Raw genomic sequence first — 25,802 nt, forward strand, 5'->3', positions numbered from 1 at the left:
ATTTTGATTTTAAAAACAAACCATTATCTATCATTCAGTCCAATTAAAATACTAAGCTCACTTCTAAGCTTATACCCTTCTCTAAGGAAATCTGTAGTGGAGTCAGTACAGATTTCCTCAGAGAGGACTTTGCCACTGCTCTGGAAATAGCGTGCCTCTTCACCTACCCATCACTAATCACTTACTTGCCTTATTAATTTCTTGGCATATAACAGCCTAGAAATTATATATTAATTCTTATGTGTGTTTGTGTGTGCATGCCTGTATGTGTTTATAATATAAGCTCCATGACATTAGAGTGTCTATCTTGTCTTTGTTTTATTTGCTTCTTTATCTGCAGGCCAAACATAGTATCTGGTACATTGTAGGAGTTTGGTAAATATTTGTTGAATGAATGGATGTTGTCCAGTCCTAATATTATCTTGCTTGCATATATCACAGTTTCAGTTTTACATTCAGGGGCAATTAAAAGCACAGATTTGGGAGTGAAACAGTCTGAGTTTTATAATCCTGCTCTACTCTCACACCTAGGGGAAGTTACTTAACCTCTCTTCTTCTGTTTTCTGTTATGTAAAATGAAGATAATGTCTTTATCATAGAATTGTTATAAGTATTAAATGAATTATTCTGGCACAGAGTCGGTGCTATAGAAGTGGTTATATTTGTTATTTTTATATTTAATTGGTGATTATTTGAATAATTTCTATCTTTCCCACTACAGTTTTAGGAACCACATTAATTTTTTCCAATCATTGTATCTCCACATCCCAGCTCATAATAGGAACTCTATAAATATTTGTTGGGGGAAAAAAAAAAGAATGGTTGAAGTTTTGAGGCAATGCATGCATGTTTGTGTGCCCTAAGTGAGTTCCCGTATTCTGTAGTTACAAGTCATTGTCACTAGATGGCAAGCTTGTCCTAGGCAAGGCAAATGTTTGCATTAAGCCATCAAACTGAAGAATGAGGGTGCAAGGTAGGGGGAAATGTCACATATGCGTTTCTTAGGTTGGTGAGATGATAGGAAGATGAAAGTTTAAGCATAAAATAAAAATTACCTGTTTTTATTTTGCTTCATTTCTACCCTTCTGACTAGCTCATCTTTTGCATAGTAATGCATTTCTGTCATTCCACTGACCTCTTATTATTATATTCATAATTTCTGTTAAAAACAATGTTTAAAAAGGTCTCTTATACTATTCATTATTAACAAGAGTTTCCTAATTTTTTCAACCTCAAACCCTTTCCCTGCTGTTTTCAAAATCTATTATGATTTTGGCTGGGACATAAGTTTCTCTATATCTTATATCCTCTATTCTTCATTCTTGAACAAGTCTTTCATTTATTTTTTTTCTGATTATTGGTCACTCAACATTCATGGGAAGCACATGTCTTTTTTAAGTATATAAATTTATTATTTTTTTCTCCCAGTTTTATTGAGATATAATTGACATACAGTTCTGTATAAGTTTAAGGTATACAACATAATGAATTGAATTACATACTTCATGAAATCATTACCACAATAAGTTTAGTGACCATCCATCATCTCATATAGGTACAAAATAAAAGAAAAAGAAAAAAACCTTTTTGTGATAAAAACTCTTAGAATTTACTCTCTTAGCAACTTTCATATATAACATACATCAGTGTTAATTATATTCATCATGTTGACCATTACATCCCTAGGACACTTATTTATCTTCTAACTGGAAGTTTGTATCTTTTGACCACCTTCATTCAATTCCCCCTTCCTCAACCCCCTGCTGCTGGTAACCAAAAATCTGATCATTTTTCTATGAGTTTGTTCTTTTGTTGAAGTATAATTGACATCCGACACCATGTTAGTTCCTGGTGCACATCATAGTGATTCGATATTTCTATACGTTACAAAATGATCACCACAATAAGTCTAGTTGCCATCTGTCACCATAAAAAGATGTTATATTATTATGACTATATTCCCCACAATGTTACCTTTCATCCCTGTGACTCATTTATTTTGTAACTGGAACTTTATACCGCTTAATTTTCCTCACCTATTTCATTCATCTCACCACCCCTCTCCCCTCTGGCATCCACCTATTTGTTCTCTGTATCTGTGACTCTGTTTCTGTTTTGTTATGTTTGTTCATTTGTTTTGCTTTTTAGAATCCACAATAAGTAAAATTATACAGTGTCTTTCTCTGGCTTATTTCACTTAGCATAATACCCTCTAGGTACATCCGTGTGTTGCAAATGGCAAGATTTCATTCTTTTATGGCTCAGTAATATTCCAGTGTGTGTGTGTGTGTGTGTGTGTGTGTGTGTGTATCACAGCTTCTTTATTCCTTCATCTGTTGGTGGGCCTTAGGTTGCTTCCATATATTGGCTATTGTGAATAATTATGCAGTAAACATAAGGTTGCATATATCTTTTTGCATTAGTGTTTTCTTTTTCTTTGGGTAAGTACCCAGAAGTAGAATTGCTGGGTCATATAATAGTTCTATTTTTAATTTTTTGAGGAAACTTCATACTGTTTTCCATAGTGCCTGCACCAATTTGCATTCCCACCATCAATTTCAAGGATTGCTTTTTCTCCACATTCTGGCCAACACTTGTTATTTATTGTATTTTTGGTAATAGCCATTTTGACACATGCGAGGTGATATCTCATTGTGGTTTTGATTTGTATTTCCCTGATGATTAGTGATGTTGAACATTTTTTCATATGTCTTTTGGTCATCTGCATGTCTTCTCAGGTCCTCTGCCCATTTTTTAATTGGGTTGTTTGGTTTTTTTTGATGTCAAGTTTTTTTTATGTCTTGTATATTATCCCCTTATCAGATATATTGTTTGCAAATATCTTCTCCCATTCAGTAGGTTACCTTTTCATTTTGTTGATAGTTTCCTTCGCTGTGCAAAAGCTTTTTAGTTTGATGTAGCTCCATTGTTTATTTTTCTTGTGTTGCCCTTGCCTGAGAAGACATATCCAAAAAATATTGCTAAAACATGTCAGTTAACATACTGCCTATGTTTTCTTCTAAGAGTTTTATGATTTCTGGTCTTACGTTTAAGTCTTTAATCTATTTTGAGTTTCTTTGTTTTTTTTTTTTTAAAGATTTATTTATTGATTGATTACTATGTTGGGTCTTCGTTTCTGTGCGAGGGCTTCCCCCAGTTGCGGCAAGCGGGGACCACTCTTCATTGCAGTGCGCGGGCCTCTCACCATTGTGGCCTCTCTTGTTGTGGAGCACAGGCTCCAGACGCGCAGGCTCAGTAGCTGTGGCTCACGGGCCCAGCCGCTCCGCGGCATGTGGGATCCTCCCAGACCAGGACTCGAACCCGCGTCCCCTGCACTGGCAGGCAGACTGTCAACCACTGCACCACCAGGGAAGCCCTGAGTTTCTTTTTATACATGGTGCAAGAAAGTAGTCCAGTTTGATTATTTTGCATGTAGCTGTCCAGTTTTCCCAATACCATTTTTGATCTCTTCCAGTTAGTGTACCATCTTGGGGAAAGAACAAGTTAGGTTCAATGCTATTATGCTTGTCTAACTTTACCTTTGTTTAGCAAAATTATCAGTAAGGACCTGGTGGAAAAGAAAGTGTTGAAAAGCCTACAAATTAGATAGTCAACTTCTGAATGATCAATTTTGGGGGGAATTCTGGAAATTAATTTTATAAATATCAATTAATTAAATTGATTAAATGTATGCATATTCTTTGGTAAATTAAATTTGCCCAAAAAAATGAAAAATGTGGTCATGTAAAAATGAATAATAGTACTTTGAGACAGTAGTAAAAGTTTTCATTATAGTAATATTTAGACAGTATAATTATTTTCTTGTTTATTTTTTGAAAAAATTAAATACTGAAAAAAGTCAACTTTTGTAAAAAATTATAAATAATAATTTATTTATTTATAATCTTTTCCCTTTGTGCCTTAATGTGATGTATTATTGGCCAAAAGACAGAAAATTTGTGAATTTTCTTTCAACTGCTAAAGGAAAGATTTTTTCCTTCCTTCTCTCTACTTAGTAAGAAAAGTAATTATTGCTTAATTGTCTACTTGATTAGAATGACTTAAAATGAAAGGAATATAAATTATTTAATTGTTAACATTTTTTTTCAAGTTAATCCAGATTTGGTACAATTAGCAATGTTGGTAGAGATTCAGATATACTGATAGTCTTTCTCAGGTTAAATGGTTCAAAGTGGGAAAAAAATTCAGTGATGGTGATTTCCTATACCTTGGGAAGACTTACAGTATAAATTCCAAGTCTTGCATTGACTTAGACCTCCTCTCTATTCCCTCTACCCCATTCCCAACTTCTCTTGCAAACCAGACTCATAAAATTGTTTTACATTCAACTTAAGAGAGGATTTATGAGTTGACCTATTTTAGTGAGAAGGCATCCTCCAAGTAAATTTTCCAAATATATTACTGTCTCATGAATATCTTAGATTTAGTCAGTCTAAGAACTTACATTTTTAAAAACAACTATAACTTAGTTCAGATTAATATATTACTGTTTTCCAAAAGTAGTATATATTTATTGTTGAAACTCTATACTGATTAGCAAATGAAAGAAAGAAAAAGTGTAACCCCACCAACTATTAATAATTAATAATTAGCATTTTTGTATAATTCCCTCTACTCCTTTATCTACCTATATTATACACATGTATTTGTAAAAATTGAATATTATGATTCATATGAGTTTGTAATTTTTAGTAATGTGTTACAGACTTATTTTTGTGTGATTATACATTGTTCTTCAAATCATGTTTTATAGGATCCCAATACATTGATTTAACCAATTCCTTTATTATTTGCCTTTATTGTATCTTAAAATACAGTATTAGATGGATACGAAAGAATATATGTGACATAAATGTTTTACAGCCTAATAATAACAAAATGAACACCCATGAACCTACCGCCTCACTCCCAAACTAAAACATTGTCTGCCAATGATCACTCTACATTGTTAAGTTTCCCAGTGTAGAATAAAAACATGTGAGGAAGTTACAGGTGAACTGTCCAGGTTGGACTCCAGAACTCTTGGTCCTGCCCCATGTCCTTGAGGTCAATTTTTTCCTTCTTGCCTTTATCTAATATCTTGGTTTTATCTATCCCTTATGAGTAACTGTTTGAATAAGGATAGGCAGACACATGGATATCACATCTTCCCCAAATAGTTTTCAGAGAAACATTATCTTAAATCCAAGTTTACCAAAGATCCATTTTCATGAAGGAAACAATAAACATTAATAAAGCGCCTCTTTTTAAACTTTTCATTCCAGAATAAAACCTTTGCTTTACATTTCTATAATCAAAAGTCCAGGTAATTTTTCTCCACTTCTAGAAAAAAGGAAAGGCTAACTTAAAGATTTCTTCTGCTTCTATCCTATCAAGTTTTAAAAAGATTTATCTATTTTTATCAATAGATACTTTTAGATAGTTTTATCTAGATTGTTTATTACAGTTTATTAAGTCAGAGAAAATATATATTTTTTAAGGTCAAAACCAATGTCTTATTCTCTTCTGGGTAATTTTATGGTATACCTAACTAATAGAAGTCTGGCATTTAGTCAACATTTGCTAAATGAATGATTGTGGTCAGTAGAATTATTCAATAATACCTCATCTGAAGCAAATTGGCAACCTATTCTATATAAAATAAAGCTTAGCCACCCCTCAAAAAATATTTGCAAAAGTCTCTTAACACTCATATGGGGAACTTGCATTTCTCAGCCATGAGGTTTCAGTTGAGTTACCCCTCTCTATTTCAGGGCTAAACTCATTGGCTTGAAGCAATCCTGATCTAGTCACTGAACTTATTTCAGGGGTGAGCAGAAGTACCGGTCCAATTAAAGTACACTTCAAGACTTCTGCTATGAATGCCAGAGCAGATCTTCTCTTCAACACTGGTTATGATTATGAGTGGCTTGGAAATAGCGAAGCATTTTTGTTAATTGGAGGGGCATGGCATAAGATCAGGGCCTCCAAAGGGAGTAGAGCCTGAGAATTGATCCTGGTGCAGTTTTGTTTCTGACCTGAAGATAGATCTAACACTATATGTTTTTTCTGTATGTTAGCCAGTATCCCCTCCTTTTTTGCGACTTCCAACTTTATTGCATTTCCTGTCACAACCAAAAGAATTCTAACTGATTGATTTAGTTTATTTATAGGTGATTTATTTAGTTCTTATTTCAGATACATATCTTTAGTTTATGAACAATTTGAAAAATCTCCATTTTGTGGTTTTCAGGCAAATAGTAGAGAAACCAAAATTTGAAGGGGAAAGATGGGCAGGCCCACTGTCATTAGTCAGCCATTCAGTCAGTGCATGTTTGTTAAACCTTTTAGACTAAAAGATTCATGAGGGTAATGGACTATATCATCCTTTTAATGTCTTTGTCCCCAATTCCTGTGGTAATTTCTTGCACATTGTAACTGCTCAATTAACATCTAATGAATAAATGAATAAAATAATTAAGGGCATTATAATTTAGTAGGAAAAAATCTGGATTATTGTTGCCAGAAATATTTGATAATTAAAAGCAGATTTATGTTTAAGATATTAAGCTACAGATAGGCATAAATGGGTAAGGAAAAACTTTTATTATTAGTTTTGTGATCATGAGGAATTACTTCACTTCTCTGAACCTCATCTGTAAAATAATTGTAATATCAAGCTCAAGAATTTCTGTGAGCATTTAATGAATTAATGTATATAAAGTGCCTGTAAGAGCTCAATGAATGCTAGCTGTTAATGGTCACTGTACTTCACTTTAATAAAGCCAGTTTACAAAATTGAGTCCTATGTTACTATGTTTAACAAAATTAAAAAAAAAACTATGAAAATTTGTCCTGAGAATTTAATAAAAGTTTTAATTGATGTATCTATATATTTATCTTACAAATTAATTCTGTGAAAATATAGAAAAATGATATAAAAATTATAACTAAATATTAAATCAATGTTATCATTGTTATCATTATGGACCATGGAATCAATGAGCATTCCCAATGCTGTAGGAATTAGTGTGGTGCATATTAATAATAAATATTTATTAATGTCCAAACATATAGTGCCTATCACATCATATGGGCTAAATCACATGATATGGATTAAATACCTATTTTTATGTATTTATGTCTTTTATATATTTATTTTTTTATTTATTGTAAGATAGCTAACTAGCTAGCTAGGTCAGTATTTGTAGGAAATTGGGTTTGGGGTGATTTTTTTACTTGTCTGGTAGGTTGAATTATTTGCTTAAATTCTTTCCCCCCTCCCTGTAATCATTTGCCCTGCAACCTCTCAATTTCTACCAGCACACACAAAAAAGGAGTACACTTCCTTCCCTACCCCTCGATGTTGAGCTCAATCATGCGACTTGCTTTTGACAATGGAATTTTAGAAGGTAAAACACCATGTGTTTATGCTGTCCCTCTAGCTCTTTGCCATCACCATGAGAAGAATATACCCTGGCTACCTACTGGTTCCAAAAGGAGAATGAAGAACACGTAACGCAGAACCACCCCAGCAAACCCAAAGACATGTGAGTAAAATTCCTCTGAGAGTGTTCTGGGAAGTTTTAATACATCAAAAGATAACTGATAGAATTTAATTCCCTTTTTTCCACAGGGCTTTTTAAAACATCTCTTCCAGGAAATCTTCTCAATACTTTTCCCTTTTCTCTAGGCTGAAATAGATGCCTCTCCTCATGTTTGTGTATTGTCCTCTCCATATCTTTATCACTGAACTTACCACATTATGCTATAATTCTGTTGATTTTGTTATAATATTTCACCAGACTGATTTTCTATAAAGCAGGAGATGTATCTTCAATTTTTTTTGAAAAAAGTCTGTGCCTCATATATAATAGCAGTCAAGTAAGGATTTAATAAACGAATTAGTTTATAGAAATAAATCTAATACACAAAGTGAAATTACATTCACTTTGGAATGGTACAAAATAACATCTTATGGTAGATTGACTGAGTGGTCCCGATTTTTGCCTCCTTATAATAGTAATATATATCCACACCCTTGCCATGTCTCAAGGTGGGCAGAATGTATTTCATCAACCCTTAATTTTGGGTGTGACCATTTGACTAGCAATGCCAATGAACTGTTAGCACACATGACACAGTGAGGCCTAAAAAAATAATGCAGCAGTTGGGTTTGCCCTTTTGTGCTTCTGTTATTGTCACGTGAAGAACATGTCCCAGGTAGCCCACTAGTCCCACTGATCCAAGAAAGACATATGGAGCAGACTTGGACCTAACTTACGGCTTGGAGCCAAGTTCAGTTTAAGTCAGCCAACTTCCAGCCAGCACACAGATGTGTGAGCAAGAATAAATGATTGTTATTTTGTAGATCAGGGTTGTGGGATGGTTTGTTACAAGCCCAATTGTGGCAGTGGTTGGTACTTATTTATGAAGAGATTTTTTTCATGTGAATAGTTAATGAATAAACCTCACTGTTTATTTTATACCCACAAAGAAATTTTCTAGTGCTTACAAATTTTCAAAATCAATCAAAATGAATCTAGTATGCCTCATGACATAAAGCAAATTCTTATTGACAGAGTTATATTATATCACCGTAATAGCAGATGAGTATTTATAATTTTAATTAATTTCAAGCTATGAATCACACTATTTTTTCCTCTAGATACGTATATATGTATACATGCACAAATACACACATGTGTATATATATATATATATATATATATATTTGTATCTTTTGACCACTGTGAAAAGGATAATTAGGCTAAAGCAAAGCTCTTAATTTTATATATATATATATATATATATATATATGTAAAATATAATTATATCTAAATAATATAAATAACATATATATATATAATTATATACCTGTATATAATTAAGCTAATGTTTAGATATGTGGTCAACACTGCTGGTTATTTATGCCCTATTATCCATTTTCCTTCTTCTTCTTATAGAACTGATAAGGTCATCTAGACTAAAGAAGATTCCCAGTCTCCCTTCAAGCTAGGTATGTTTGTGTACTCGACAATGGCATGTAAACAGACGTAATCTCTGCCTCCTGTAAGTAATACCCTTAAAGAAAAGGGAAATCTCTTTCCTTCCCTCTTTCCCCTTTACTTTTGTATAGGTGGTAGTGAGTCATCTAGGAACCTATATGTGGACAAACCACAAGATAGAAGGAAGCTGACCCTGTGATTACTTTGTATAGCTCAACTGCCATACCAGCATGGGCCTTTAACTTGTGTGAGAATAAATTTCTGTCTTGTTTGTGCCATTGGTAATACTATATTTGACATGTGTATCATAAATATGCATATCCTGTTCATCTGAGTTATTCCAATTAGATGGCCTACATTTTTACGTATTTTTAAAAATTACAAAATATATGTGTGTTAATGCGCTTGTGCATTGAGTAAGAAATCAGAAATTTTACCCTCTGCACTCTCCTGTCTGGGAATGATCATCTTAAGCGTTTGGTGCTGTTATTGCCCTTGCCTGACTGGGCCAGTTGTCATGTCTGCATTCCTTCCTGTGTAAGGTATTAGATGTCAAACACATCTCTCCAGAGCCAGTGATCCCAAGTCCCTGGGCTTAGAGGCTGCCAAAGAGAAGAGGGGAGAGGAGGGAAGCAGAGGAGAGGAGAAGGGGAGTGAGAGGAGGGGAGAAACATAGGACAGGCTACTTACTGCCTCTTTGTGTTTTCAATAAGCCTGATGTAAGACTAACATTGGTGGCTCTTCCAGTAGGCGTAGGGGTTGGGAGGCAGGGGTGGAGATCAAAGACAGGGTGGTGTGCCTTGCAGACAATTTATTTATCTGGAATAGCAGAAGTGATTGAGGTGAGTATGGGCATCTGACAGCTTTCTCCCTGGCAGTGATTTATTACACTCAACTCTATTTCTGACAGGTATGTATCCTTCTAGCTCAATTTTAAAAGTTGCATTAAACTTGACTACAATTAAGAATGGGCAAGGTGACTAATTTTATGGGTCAATTTGGCTGGGCTGTGGTGCCCAAATATGTGGTCAAATATTGTTTTAGATGTTTCTGTGAGGGTGTTTTTAGTTGAGATTAATATTTAAATTGGTGAACTTTGAGTAAAACAGATTACCCTTCATAATGTGGATGGGCCTCATCCAGTCAGCTGAAGGCTTGAATAGAACAAAAGACAGACCTCCCCCAAGTAAGAGGGAATTCTGCTTTCGACTTGAACTGCAGCATTGACTCTTCCCTGAGTCTCCAGCCTCCTGGCCCACCCTGCAGATTTTGGACTTGTTAACCTCCATAATTAGGTAAGCCAATTTCTTAAAACAAATCTCTTCATATATTCAGGGAAAACCCTGGCCAATACAAAGGCATAACCAAAATAGTTACTAAATATGAATTATGTTCATATTCATTGTCTAGGAGAAACTTCAGTTCCACATGAAAGTAAAATGATGGTGATGATAATTGCAATATAGCTACACAAATTATATTATCATTCACCTTATTTAAAACCTCACAGTGTTATATTTTCCTTAACATATTACCAACCACCTATCTTGGCCCCTATATTTTATTTATGAATTTATCAAACAAAACTATTGTGTATAGCAAACTAGTTCAACCATAAATCAAATAATTTACCATGACAAGTAAACAGGAATGTTTACCCAGTAAGCTTTACCTTAGGTTTGGTCTGTAACTAGTGGAAAATGCTCCCTTGTACTAATGAATAGATTCAGTGAAGCTAGCCAAAGCACCTGCCAAAAATACCTTAAAAACATTCCTTTTACAGAACCCCCAAAATTAAGTGTTCAAAATGTTAATTCAGGATACTAAGGGAACAAGCACATACCTTGTGTTAACCAGGGTGTATATGAAGTGGGAATTCAAATTACTGAGGCTTAATTGTATAAAAATATCTGGGACCTAGCAATAATTTTTGGGTAAGGTGTTTATATAAGGCACTACTCAAGTAGGTAAATATATTTCTCTCAATTTTTTTATTCAGTAAAATACCTTTCTAAATTTCCCTTTTTTGTGGAGGAAGGGATGCTTTTATAATACACCAAGGAAAACAAGGAAATTATTATTTTTGTTACTGTTTTCAAACTTGTGGGGTCAAAAATGAATATTCTCCAAGCTTCAGGTGGAAGCCCAGTCAAGCTGGGACACACCAAAAAAATATTTTCCTGGATTTGGGTTCTCCATATTGATACCTATCCTTACCTTTTGTGTCACAGGAAAGATCACTGAGATAAATGCCTTTCCCATGCTTTAGAGCCCATCCAGTCCCATTTCTTCAAAAATATTGTTTTACAAATTAATCATCAGTTCTTTTTTCATAGATTCATCTTACCACTCTTCACTATTTCCTTCTCTTCTGAAAATAAATGTATATACTTAATTTCTCCTATCTTGAAGCACTCTCCCTTAGCTCTGTGTACCTTGATCACAATCACTCCTTTATTTCACAGCCAGACTTCTTGCAAGGGTTGTTACAGGCTTGCTCTCTCCACCTCTTTACTCAGTAATTCAGAAATATTTCTAAGCCAAAGCTTAGAGCTTGAGCTTTGCACATGTTATCAAATTCTTAACTGTCTGAGGAAATATATGTAGATATCCCTATTCTCAATTTATAGATGAGGAAACTGAGATTAAAAGAGGCCAAAGGATTTACTGAAGGTAACCTATATCCAAAACATGTCCACCATGATATAGGTATTGTCATCCTTCCCTAAAATTGTTAACTGGTGTTCACTGATGGAGTGCTTACTCTGTTAATATGTTTAAGGCACTGGTCAAGCTCTTTACCCACTTTTTCTTGTTTATTGCTTATGACACCTCTGGGAAGTGGATGCTCCCATTCATTCCTCAACCTCCATTCATCTTCCAAATTCAAATGAAATGATTTTTTTACTTAAAAAAATTTTTTTTACTTCCTATTTTATTTTTATTTTTAAATTTTTATTGAAGTATAGTTGATTTACAATGTTGTATTAGTTTCAGGTGTACAGCAAAGTGAATCAGTTATACATATACATATACAACCAATCTTTTTTAGATTCTTTTCCCATATAGACCATTACAAAGTATTGGGTAGAGTTCCCTGTGCTATACCGGAGGTCCTTATTAGTTATCTATTTTATATATAGTAGTGTGTATATGTCAATCCCAATCTCGCAATTTGTCCTTCCTCTCCCTTACCCACTGGTAACCATAAGATTGTTTTCTACATCTGTAGCTCTGTTTCTCTTTCGTAGATAAGTTCATTTGTACCCTTTTTTTAGATTCCACATATAAGCAATATCATATGATATTTATCTTTCTATGACTTACTTCACTCAGTGTGACAATCTCTAGGTCCATCCATGTTGCTGCAAATGGCATTATTTCATTCTTTTTTATGGCTAATGTTCCATTGTATATATGTACCACATCTTCTTTATCCATTCCTCTGTTGATAAATGAAATGGTTTTTAAATTGTGAAAAATCTATTGAATGCCAGATCAAGTGAACACTTCTTTTTCCTTTTTATTTATTTCTCTGTGGCATTTTAGTATTTCTCAGCACTCTTTGTAGAGGAAGATATCTTCATTAATGTTAAAGTGAAAAAAAAGAAAATGACCCTTGGCTTACACATATTTTTAATAGGAAAATTAGAAAATTTTAATAAAAAGGAGAAAAAAATCAATAGTAATTCTATTATTCAAAGATGATTACTATTACCATTTCACTGTATATACTTATAGATTTTTTTCCTGATACACACATACACATTAACATACACAAACAATTTTCTGGCCCCTCCATCGTTATCAGTTTGCTTGAATCACTCTTTCTTGGTTCTCTGCCTATTTCCTCAAACACTACTTGTCAATCTCCTTTACTGATAGCCTCTTTCTCTCTGAATCCCTTAAGTGTTTCTGTTTCCCAGGGATCTAACTATGCTCTTCTCACTATCCATACTCTTACTGTAATATATTATCAGACACCTGGTTTCTACTTCTAGCTTCCTGTTGCAGTTTCATCACCATATTTTCAGCCTTCAATTACAATTTACTCTCTACTTTTCAAGGCTCCACCCTTCACCCAGTCTCCAAGTCAATGCCATTTGCTTTGACCTTTAATACAGCAGTGCTTATTTCTATATCAATTATTTACTACCTAACAAATCATCCGAAAATTTGGTGGGTTAAAACATCAAACACTTTTGTGGATCAGCAATTGAGCTAGGCTCAGCTGTGATTCTTATGCGTCTGTAGTCATCTGAATGCTCAACTGGGTATAGATGATCTAAGATAGTATATTAGCTTTCTATTGCTACCATAATAAATTGCTACAGACTTAGAGGCTTAAAACACACAAATTTATTATCGCACAATTCCATAGGTCAGAAGTCTAAATTTACTCAGCTGGTTTCTCTGCTCTGGATTTCACAAGGAACAAAATCAATGTGTTGGGTAGCTGAGTTCTTATGAGAAGGCTCTAGGGAGAATCCACCAACAAGCTCATTCAGCTGGTTTCTCTGCTCTGGATTTCACAAGGAACAAAATCAATGTGTTGGGTAGCTGAGTTCTTATGAGAAGGCTCTAGGGAGAATCCACCAACAAGCTCATTCAGGCTGTTGGCAGAGTCTAATTCCTTATGGTTGCAGGGCAGAGGTTCTCATATCCTGTCAGCTGGGGGTTGACATTAACTATTAGGTAGAGGAATTTTTTCTTCTACATATCAGAACCAGCATCAGTGTTTTGAATCCTTCTCATGCTTGGAATCTCTTGGATGTCCCCTTCTGTCAGTCTCTCTGACTCATTTTTCTGCCTTTAAATGAAACTTCAACTAGTCATATAAAAGGAAGCATGCTAACTCTGGAACGCAAAATACAATTGAATTTTGTATTCACAGGGACACAATTGAAACTTGTAGTTTTCCAGTTGATATTCCCATTCCATTTTTTCATAAGAAGGGAAGTATATTAAGATGTTCTGCTACATTTTCTTTCATTTATTCTGTCAAATTCTTTTGGTTTCAAGGTACAGAAACCAACTTAAACTAGGTCAAGTAAAAATTTGTTTATTATAAAGCCACAGATGTCTCAGGATTCCAAAGAATGAAAATAATTAATGTTGGGCTTCATGGAATTTGGATTTGGGATGTCAGGAACTGAGACCACTCTGTTATTTTCAGAAGCCCTATGAACTCTAAAATCTGGTTTCTACCTTTCTATCTGCTGCTGTGCTACTCGGTTTCTCTTTATCTCTTACCACCTTCTTACTCTTATTGTTCAATGCCCATTAGAACCACCAGCAACAACTCTAAATTATGACTGCTCAGCATCTATTGTTATTAGTAATTGATTATGATCTCTCTGTCTCAGTTCATTTCTTGAAATATTTAGCGTTGGGCTGCCAGTGTGCCTTGACTGGCTTTGGGATAGATGATTATCCATGGTTGGACGTGAGGAGGTGAGTGAAAAGGTCGTAAGGTCTGCCTTTCAAGGGTCTATGGTTACAGTAGATTCTAGAAAATGAGTGTCTAGGAAAGTAAGTGACAGATATGTCTACTATACTTGTCAAAAATTTGGAAAGTTAAGAGTTTTAAGGAATATTTAAATAATATATCATTACTATTCTTAAATATTCATGAAGAATATTACACTATATTTCTCTCCAGTCTCTGTATATGCATGTATATAGTTGTGAGCTTATGTATGTGTGTAGACTTTTTATTTTGTTTTTTTGTTTTGTTATTCTGGATATAGCATAAAGATTTCCTTACATCATTAAAAACATTAAAAGATAAATTATAAATGGCTGCATATTATTAAATTATTTGTGTATGTGATTCACTTAGCTATTCCTCTGATATTGCAAATGTAGTATGTTTCCAACATTATAAATATTTTGATGAAATTCTTTGTTCATAATTTTTTTTCTGCATTTTAGATTTTAATCTTTTTTTTCTTTTCCTTTTTTTGGTAGATTTTTGGTATATAGTAAGGAAGCTGGGTATGAAAACTTTTAATGCTTTTGAATTTTGCCAAGTTATTGTCAAGTTTCTGAAAGGATTATATCATTTTACCACACTGCTTCTGTTAATCCTTTGTACTCATGATCTAGTGATGCACTAAAGAAATATAATAGTCCTGAGAATATGAGTCTTGTTAAAATTTAATTCCAACTGCAAGGAGAGAGATCTAGGTTTGTACTTTATCCAACTAAAAAACATACGTTCTATGAAATAGTGGCAGAGTCATGAAAAGTACTAGCCATCTTTTTTTGTGTGAAATATCTGTTATAATTACATTTGTTTGCATCAGTTATCTTCACATCATTACCTCAACATAGCCTGAGCATAATGTGATGAATTGTTTCAGGTTGGTCACTCTATAGATAATGTTCTTGTGCTTTTTATAGCAGAAAACTATTTATGACCTTTCTCAATCTTTATACTAATATTAAATTGTATTATCTAACCTAAAATAATGACCTCATCAGTGATTGGCATCATATTCTCTGTGTCCTCATACTGGATGGCCACTCTGATGTCTCATAATCTTAAACGCTATGACTGATGATCTTTCCTGAAGGAAACTCCTTAGAGAATAAAGTGACAGCATAAAGATTGAGGGCTTGCCTCTGAAGTCAGACAGACATGGTTTCATACCACATATCTGTTTCTGTTACATATTAGCCTGGATGACCTAAGGTAAATTACGCAACTTGTCTAATTCATTTTCCTCATCTGTAAAATAGGAATAATGCTAGAACTCACCTCATGTCGTTGTTGCAAGGAGTAAATGAATTAATGCCTGTCTGTTACTTGGCGCATAGTAAGCACTCAAAATGTTAGTTAATATTATCAATTTAATAAGCTAATAAATGTTAGCTATTAACTATTTCTATCCTATTTTCTCTTTATTAGTTTCACTTTATGTAAACCTTGATTCTCTGAAGTAAACAAAAAAATCCAGTTCCTACTTCAGCTTTATTTTCTCCATATTTACTTTCAAATCTTTTTGGATTATTAGTTTTAATGATAAAATTTCCCCTACGTAAATCCATAATGTAAATTGGAAGTCCATCCAATATTATTAAAATGGATTTTTTAAAAGATCACATCATTAGTTATAATAAAATCTTAAACTTAATAAAATTGAGTCACCCCACCCATATTGCTTATTCAGCAGCACATTTGTGTCCACATGTGATGACAAGTGGCCAAAAGTTGCAATCTTCTAGTTATAAGATAAATAAGTACTAGGGATGTAATGTACAATATGATTAATATAATTAACACAGCTGTATATTATATATAAAACTTGTTAAGAGAGTAAATCCTGAGTTCTTATCACAAGGAAAAATTTTTTTCTTTTATTTTATATCTATATGAGATGATGGATATTAACTAAACGTCATGGGAATCATCTCATGATGTATGTAAGTCAAATCATCATGCTGTACACCTTAAACTTACATAGTGCTGAATGTAAATTATATCTCAGTAAAACTGGAAGAAAATCATTTTAAAAAATACACATGATGGTATAGTACAGAATTGAGTAAAAACAAAGCCACCACGTACATTTTTACTGAGTTAAAATCAACTAATTGTCGAAGAAGAGAAAAAATATCAACTAATTGTCTTTATGATGAATGATGACAAAGAGAAAAGCCTCCCTTGACATTTGGGAGTTGGCCTGATACTATCAACCAGGCTTTAGTGTTCCTATTAACTACCCTGACATTCCTAGCTAAATGATGGTGTTCTCTTTTTGCACACAGAATAATTTCATAGAATGCCAACATCAGAGAAGGCCACTCTATGACCATGATAGAGCAAGACAAAAACAAGCCCACTTAATAATCATGTCTGAATACAAACAAAACATCAATAATTGTGGAGGCCACAGATAGCAAACACTTCCCTCTTCTAGCTAATATGAGTGACTGTTTCTTCTTTACCAATTATAGCTTTAGCCTCACTCTAGTGTACCTTTCTTATAAATAAGATTTATTGAGATACCCAATTGTAAAATTGTCCCATTTTCTGACAGAACCAAATTCAGGGCATCACCCCTTGTACCCTCCCCCAACTCATCCAACCATAGCCCAGCTCTTATAAGTGTTTTCTAACATCCCCTTACTGAAAACTTCCACAGTTCTCCATAGTATACATTCTCTCTCATAGCACCAAGCAGTAAACCTAACTTGTTCAACTATAGGTATGTTCCTTGTGGTCTTTGTCTAGAGGGTATGACAGAACATAAAAGTTGACAACGTACCCAGATTTTCTTTACTTTTACCCAACATTAATTGTTATCCATTTTGTTGAATAGTAAGGCCACTTTTAAAGTGTCATAGTTGGTTCTTTAACATTAAAGTTTGAAAAATTTTGTACAGTTTTTATAGCTTCAAAAAATTCAGTTCAGGGGCTTCCCTGGTGGCGCAGTGGTTGAGAATCTGCCTGCTAATGCAGGGGACACGGGTTCGAGCCCTGGTCTGGGAAGATCCCACATGCCGCGGAGCAACTAGGCCCGTGAGCCACAATTACTGAACCTGTGCATCTGGAGCCTGAGCTCCGCAACAAGAGAGGCCGCGATAGTGAGAGGCCCGCGCACCGCGATGAAGAGTGGCCCCCACTTGCTGCAACTAGAGAAAGCCCTTGCACAGAAACGAAGACCCAACACAGCCATAAATAAATAAATAAATAAATTAAAAAAACCAAAAATTCAGTTCTGCCGATTGGTGGTTGCCAGAGGCATGGGGTGAGTGTGGGAGAAATGGGTGAAGGTGGTCAAAAGGTACAAACTTCCAGCTATAAAATGTAAGTCTTGGGGATATAATGTAGAGCGTGGTCACTACAGATAAAAATACTATATTGTATATTTGAAAGTTGCTAAGAGAGTAGATCTTAAAAGTTCTTATCACACACACAAAAAAAACTTTGTAAGGTGATAGATGTTAAATTAGTCTTATTGTGGTGACCATTTTGCAACATACACGTATATCGCATCATTATCTTGTACACCTGAAAATGTTATATATCACATGTCTCAATACAAATTTTTTTTTTAAAATTCCATTCTGTTTCTTCATTTAGTGATTGCCATGCATGTTCTCTTATATTTAATGATATCCCTCAAATGCTGTGCTTACCAAACAAATACTCTTGGATAGCATTCAGTTTCTTTAAAGTAAGTTCATTTAAGAGCTAATTAGAGCCACATTCTGAATTAGAATACACCATTTAGTAGCATGCTGAGGCAATGGTTGTGATTGCAGAGTACAATGTGAAAACTTTATAATTCTGTATTTTTAGTAGAATAAGATAAGATATAGTTAGTTACACTAATTTTTATATTGAACTACTGCCTAGAAGAATTGTTTAATCACTAGTTCCAAGGACAATAATATTTAACAAGATGAACATTTAAGTAAATGGAGATTTTTTAATACTCTGCTATCAATTGCAAATTCAATTTAATAGGGAAAAGTTTCTCATGAATTCTTTTTTCACTATCTCATCTAACCCAATTAAACTAGTTTGGGCATTTTTTCCCCCTAATTCTTATAAAATGTCAGGGAGTGGAAAAAGAAATACTATTTCCATTTGTACTCCTTACAAATGCAATGTTTTATCTATCAAAGATTATGTTTAACTCCTACTTTGTCATAAAATATATATGTTATAGCAATATGAGATAATCTTTTTTTTATATTTATAGTAATTAACCATCTAGATGGACAATAATATGTTCAATGGAATTGCAGAAATTTCAAACAAAGCTAAATTTGTATTTAGGTCAACTAGATCTTTTAAATTAGCCACTGTAGATCAGCAGTACTAGACCCTATTCAGGGGAAGCATAAGCAAATAGGATAAATACTCTTTTCTTTAAGATTCTTTTAGTATGACTTAGTTATTCTGAGTTAAAGGACAAGAATTTGTATGTGGGAAAAGAATTGAAAATAATAATAATAGACATTTATTGAGGACTTACCATGAATCTCTGATATGTAAAATACTCAGAAGAGTATTAGTCCAGAGATAAAATCACTAAAAAAAATTGTACTTAAAAATGTAATTAGAGGGGCTTCCCTGGTGGCGCAGTGGTTGAGAGTCTGCCTGCCGATGCAGGGGACACGGGTTCGAGCCCTGGTCTGGGAAGATCCCACATGCCGCGGAGCAACTGGGCCCGTGCGCCACAACTGCTGAGCCTGCGCGTCTGGAGCCTGTGCTCCGCAACGAGAGGCCGCGATGGTGAGAGGCCCGCGCACCGCGATGAGGAGTGGCCCCCGCTCGCCACAAATGGAGAGAGCCCTCGCACAGAAACGAAGACCCAACACAGCCGGAAATAAATAAATAAATTAAAAAAAAAAATGTAATTAGAGACCATATTCCTGGAGAATATTTTTCCCCTTTAGTTTATTAAGAACAGAGATGACTTAGTTTGTTAAGGAAGATTGTTAAAGATTTCAATTTGAGATTCAAGTCTTAATCAGAATGTTCTTTTTGTTCTTTAATCTCTAGCCTCTATTATCTGTAAGTTGTTTAGCTACTTAAAAAAATTGTATTGACTTTTGGTTCTTTCTCTGTGGTTTATTAAGAAAATAAATAGTATTAAAGTAGAACTTTAAAAATTGGAGCAAAAAAATTAAAGGTACAGATTTTAAAAGGATAAATGTCAAGATCTTAATGGTCTCTCCCCCAAAAAGTTTAGTTAATTCCTTTTACACTGGAGATACAAGGGTCCAGTTGAGATCTAATTCTAAACTTTGCCCAAGTCTTTTCAGCAGCTTTTACAGAAAAGAGCAAAGGGTTGATGATGAAATGATCACAGTTTTTGAAATTTGTAAAATATTCCTGAATCTCTACTTTGAGTCTAACTTGCCATACGGATCTGGACAGAACTGGGCGCATTCTTGTAGTACATTATAGTTCTTCAAAATGTAGGATAATTAACTTTGGTGCAGGACGTAGGTTGGTTTTTGCAGACTAGTTATTAGACTATTTCTGTTGGTAAGCCTGTGCCTGGAGGATTGCTATCTCTATTCTAAACTATGAAGTTTAGGGGAAGTTAAAAATGTTCCTGTTGGGTAAGCAAAGAAAGGAAGGATGAGAAAGCTATGGATAGAGAAGTTAGTGACAGTGAGAGTGTGACAGATGTTTATGTAATCAGATGAGCAATATAGTAAATTAAGTTATCACATTTCATCCAATTGAAGATGTATTTTTTTTTCAAATACTAGCATGTCTGAAATTAGAACACATCTTACAATGGCTGTCAATTAAGTGTCAGTAGTGGTATACCAGTTAATGCCTGCACATATGCAAACTAAGCATAACTATTTGTATTTTATTCACCTAACTGAGTTATGTGTGTTTTTGGAAATATATCTATTGTTACTACACTTTAAACTATGCAACTAAAGCAGGAGAGATTACCAAGTCTGTTGAAATAGATAAAACAAATTGTAAAGAGAGGCTAGAATGACCAAATTCATGCATCACACAAGATATTGTTAAAGTATTGAAACATCAATTTGTTTAAAAACTTCCTGTTGTTTTTTAACAGAAGCTGCTTAACTTCCAGCAAAATGTAATTCAACTGAGAAAAAATTAAAACTATGAGCTTTCAAATAGAAAAGCACCAGCACCACAACTTTCAGAATGGATATCAGACACTTGAAAGACAAATCTTGGAGACAACAAAATAGGAGTCTTTTAAGAAATGCTGCATCACCAACAAAATTTAATGAAACAGAGATTAATATTGTGTTGAAAGTCATGGAAAACAATGACTCCAAATTAAAAACAAAATATAGTACAGTTAGATTTTATGAAGAAGTTTTTAGGAATAAACAAGCCAATTTCCTTAACTAACATTTTCCTCATGTGATATATGTTAAAAATCTATACCTAAATAGATATGTTTTCAATAAAAATTAGAAGTGAAAGAGCATTTATCTACATATAATTAGTGTTAGTGCAAGTTCATGTGCCCGAAGCACAGTGAGGCCAAACAAACTGAAACGTCAGGAGTTTGGAGTAGAGAAAGGTTTATTGCAGGGCCATGCAAGGAGACGGGTGGCTCATATCCTAAAAAGCCCTGAGCTGCCCAAAGGGTTTTGGCAAAGCATTTTTAAAAGCCAGGTTGCGGGCGTGGGGTGGGGGTGGGGGTGTCGCAGGGTACATGATCTGCTCGTGCACGTTCTGTCTGGCTGATGGTGAGGGGACAGGGTGGTGTCACAAGGTTAACATTATCAGTCCTTAGGCTCCAGGAGGCTCATGGTCATCAAGTAGTTAACATCTTCCATTTGGTCAGGGGTTTTCACATCTGTAAAACAATTCAGGAAATGTGCATCAAATACTGTTATCTAGATACTTCAGAGAGGAGCTAAAGCAGAGGATATGGGGGAAGGCCTCATAAGGTCCTGCTTGGTTACATTAGGAGCATTTGCTAATATTGTATCATAAAAGATAGTGGGACATCTTCTAATATCATAATTTATTATAACTTCCTGATCTAATAGTATAGTATTTTAAAGCACTTTTTAAAAAAGTCTTAAGCCCAGGCTTAAGGATATGTAATATTTAAATGTTAAAATGCCCATGTATTGGTTGATCCCTTTTGCCCATCTGGTATTACAGAAGTACTAGGCTATCCCTTGTTGAATCTTCCTCACCTGTTTGTCTAATAACAGAGGAAAAGGAAGAGTGACTACATTATCATAATCATGGCTTACAATGATTGAATACCTCCAGTTATTGAGCTGAGTGTTCTTTGTGGGCTACCTCATATAATCCTGACAAAGATCTGAATAAGACATAATTCTATACGCCATTCTAGTATGCAAATGAGGAAACTGAAGCTGAGAGAAATTACGCTCAATGTCACATACTGAGTACGCAGTGGAGTCTGTATTTAAATTCAGGCAGTCTGGCTCCAGAGTCTGTGCTCTTCATCTCTGTTCTATGCAGGGAGATTATATTGCATAGTGATTAAAGCATAGACACAGAAGACTGATTGGTTGGGTTAAAATTCCACTCTGTCACTAACCAGTTGTGTGACTTTAGAAAAATGACTTGACCACTCTGTCTCAATTGTCTCTTCTGCAAAATGGTTATGAAAATAGTAATAATAGTATCTTCCTCAATAAGATGTTTTAAGGATAAATAAGTTAATATATATAAAGCATTTAGAACAATGTCTGGTATATGACTTGCATTATCTAAATGTTAGCTAATATTATACGATCTACTTTATATTATGATTGGCCAGAAGGGGGATTATCTGCCCTGAAAGAAACAACCTGATGATCTCAGAAAAATCTGTCAGGCATTTTTTTATATTTATCTGCTGTCCACATTCATTGTCAGCAGAATACCAAGTGAGATGGCTCTTTTCCAATTGTTCTATTTAATTGAAAAATTAGGATTAAATGTCAGCATTTTCTTTAATGAGTTTTCCTATAGCCACATTAACCCTACTCTTTAAATTGGTGCTCAGTGGACCTTTGTATTTTCTCATTGATGTTAGCAAATACAAATTTAAAGTCATTGTTTTATTCCCCTCTTTTGGAACTAGATATGAGTACTCTAAAGTTTGCTTCATATTGTTAAATGCTTTTTTTTCCTAAATGTGAGAATGCCAAGAAAGTTTAAAAGGACACCTGAAAAATCAAAAGAACAGGTCATATAGGTATAGAGATTATTATTGAAATGTACTTAATGTTGTGTTCTTTTTCCAAGAATTGTGTTGTCATAAATCCTTCTTGATAGAACCAAGTATTTGTTTTGGCCCTGAAAGTTACCCATGCTTTAAGAGTACTAGGGAATCATATTATAACATAGAGGGTAGATTACATAGTGACACAGATCTGGATTTTAATCCTTGTTCTGTTAATTACTGTGTATGACTTTGTATGACTTTGAGGAAATTGCTTAACTTTTATGAGTCTCTGTTTCTTAGTAAGCATTGAATAAATATCTACTTTATAGGCCAGTTGTGAGGATTAAAAGAGTAAATTAATATAAAATATCTAATACAGAGACTCAAAAACAATTGTTTACTGTTCTCCCGTTCCCTTACACCCATCCTCTGCCCCAGGCTTTTTCAAAAAGTAGGGTCACTGCTAGGATGTATGGGACACCAAGAAAATATTTCTACTGTGTCTCACTGTAGAAATAAGTAAATTGACTTTAAAAACTACAAAATTCATGGGCCCATAGGACACATAGTGATATATTAATGAAGATTTAGAATAGCAGCTAGAGAAGAGGCACATACATATTTATTTATTGCCAATCAGTGCAAATAAAGATTCTTCAAAGTATTCAGACACTATCCCCTCCTGTTTAAGTTTAGGAACCATTTCTTTTCGTTCTTTATTGTCAAAGGTGTGATTCCTGTCTAATGTCATAGCTCCCACCACAAGAATAAGAGAGCAATGCTTATTTTTCACAAGGCCATGGCTCTTTAAAACATATTTTTGTTGGAACAATACTGGTCTTTTTGCCTCTGCATTTCCAATACTATTTATTTAATGCTGGTGTTAAAAACAAACAAACAAAAAAAAACCCCAAAATTCAACTGAGTAAAGATCTAATTGGCTTTATTCAACAATTCAAGTATCAAGCAGCATCCCATCTAAAAAATAGAGAGGAGCTCTGAAGAGCTGTACAAAATGAAAGTCTTTATAGGCATAAGGGGCGGGAAAAGGAAGCTCTAGCAAGGAGTGGATTGTTTCAGGCAAGGTCACCAGCAGTATGTGCAGTTAGGTCCCCATTTCATTTCTAATCCTTTTTATTTGGGCCTTCCCTCTTTTCACTTGATCAATTTTACACATTTTATTGACTATTAATTTTTTTGAAAAATGATTTTTTCTGTATTTGTCCTCTATTTTGTTGTTCTATAGTTTTTGTTTTTATCTTTATTACTTCTTTCCTTCTGCTTTTGTATCTAATTTGCTGTTTCATTTTTCTAAATTATTATGATTATTGATTTCTCGTGTTTTTACTATATGCATTTAAGGCTGTAACTATTCTTCTATATATGACTTTGACTATAGCATCCAAGTTTTAATATAGTAATTTTAATCAGTTCAAAAATATTTTCTGATTATAATTAGTATTTCTACCTTGGCCCATGAAGCAATGTGAAGTTCTTCTTGATTTGCAAACGTATAATGATTTTTTAGTTATTTGTGGGTTATTTATTTATTCAGCTTATTTCACTGTGATCAAATAGTGTGGTATGTATGTTATTAATATTTCAAAACTTTTAAGACTAGCTTTAAGGCTCAGTATATGGTTGTATTTCATCAATGTGTGATAAAATCTCTCACTATGATGATAAATTTGATATTTTATGTAGTTCTGTTAAAAGTACTTTTATATATATTTGGACCTATAAAAGTTTAGAAGTGTTGTGTAATCTTGATAAATTAAAACATCGTTTATTGACCTTCTTTAGTTCTAGGGAGATATCTATATCTGTATCTACATTCTTAAATGCAATTTTTTGTTTATAATTACTATAGTTATGTGAACATTACTTTGTTTAGCATTTGTTTGATTTTTTCCAAATTGGTTTTCAACCTTTCAGCATCTCCTGCTGATTTTCATCACATTTAGTATAATTAACAAACTAAATATTTTGGCTCTGTGCTTTACCATTTTTCCTTTAATGGGCAAAAGAAAATGAATGGTATCTCTAAAGGGAAAAGTTGGATTTCTGTGATAATTAAATGTATTTCAATTATTTTAATTTTAGTATTTTTAAATTATTTTAATTTTATTTTGTTTATTTTAATTTTTAGTATTTTATTTAATTTTAGTATTTTCAAAACTATTATATAATAGATATATATGAAGTATGTATGTGAAGATACATGAAATAGATATATGTGAAGATATATTATTAGTAAATTAGTCATTCATAATTCAAAGTATGCAAATTTAACTTAGATAAAAAATAAAAGGTTATGCAAGGCCCTGTTGTACCTACCCCACCAAAGACTATCTGATGAAATTATTGTATCCAATGAAATCATTGAAGGAATTTCTGTAGTATTAAACACATAACAGTTTGTGAGAACAATTCAATATCAAAAAATTTTAACTGCACTAGATGTTGTAAGATTTTTAATAATCTACCATCTTAGAAATGACTTATAAAAACACTACACACAGCATATGCAATTTTTTTTCTGGGCCTGGATAAAGAATTTGAGGATTTCCATCCCGTGATTCATAATCCATACCACATGAAATAGAAGAAAAACTGAGGTTTGAGACCATTATCACAGTGATAGGAAAGATATGCTTAATTTGTCTATAGTCCATATAACTGCTTTCCCACATTCATTCCTGACCTCCACGCCACACATCTATGTCCTTAACTTTGTTCTACAAAGAAAACCAGTGTCAACTCTGGGATATTTTAAAGGTTATCATTATACATCTTCCCCCAATATCTGGAAGTGTACATATGGATACAAGAAGGAAACGTTGTATTTCCAGGAGCACAGTAACTGACACTGAATGCAGCCAATATCAACAAGTAGGGGATGGATAAAGATTTACAGATATATTTTTTTATGATGGCATTCTTCTAGCCTTTTTTGAAATTGTATTGTTCAATTGATAGTGTGATCCTGCAATATTCCTAAGCAGATTGTATGGTTGTTAATATTATAAAATAGCATATTTAAATAAATATCCTGGGACTTCCCTGGTGGTCCAGTGGTAAAGAATCCGCGTTCCAATACAGGGGATACAGGTTCAATCCCTGGTCGAGG

At 33.9% G+C, this 25,802-nt stretch overlaps 1 long non-coding RNA gene across 1 annotated transcript; it reads right to left on the reverse strand.

Annotated features, from left to right (window-relative positions):
* Positions 1 to 17,440: 17,440 nt before the first annotated feature.
* LOC309626507 lies at positions 17,441 to 20,568 on the reverse strand. The gene is made up of 2 exons (XR_014243239.1): positions 19,394 to 20,568; positions 17,441 to 19,093 (listed from the first exon to the last, which is right to left on the reverse strand). It is a non-coding gene; the product is annotated as an uncharacterized lncRNA (long non-coding RNA).
* Between the last annotated feature and the right edge of the window lie 5,234 nt (positions 20,569 to 25,802).

This window comes from Balaenoptera borealis (assembly GCF_965194805.1).
Source record: "Balaenoptera borealis genome assembly, chromosome: 1".
In the NCBI taxonomy this organism is placed as follows: domain Eukaryota; kingdom Metazoa; phylum Chordata; class Mammalia; order Artiodactyla; family Balaenopteridae; genus Balaenoptera; species Balaenoptera borealis.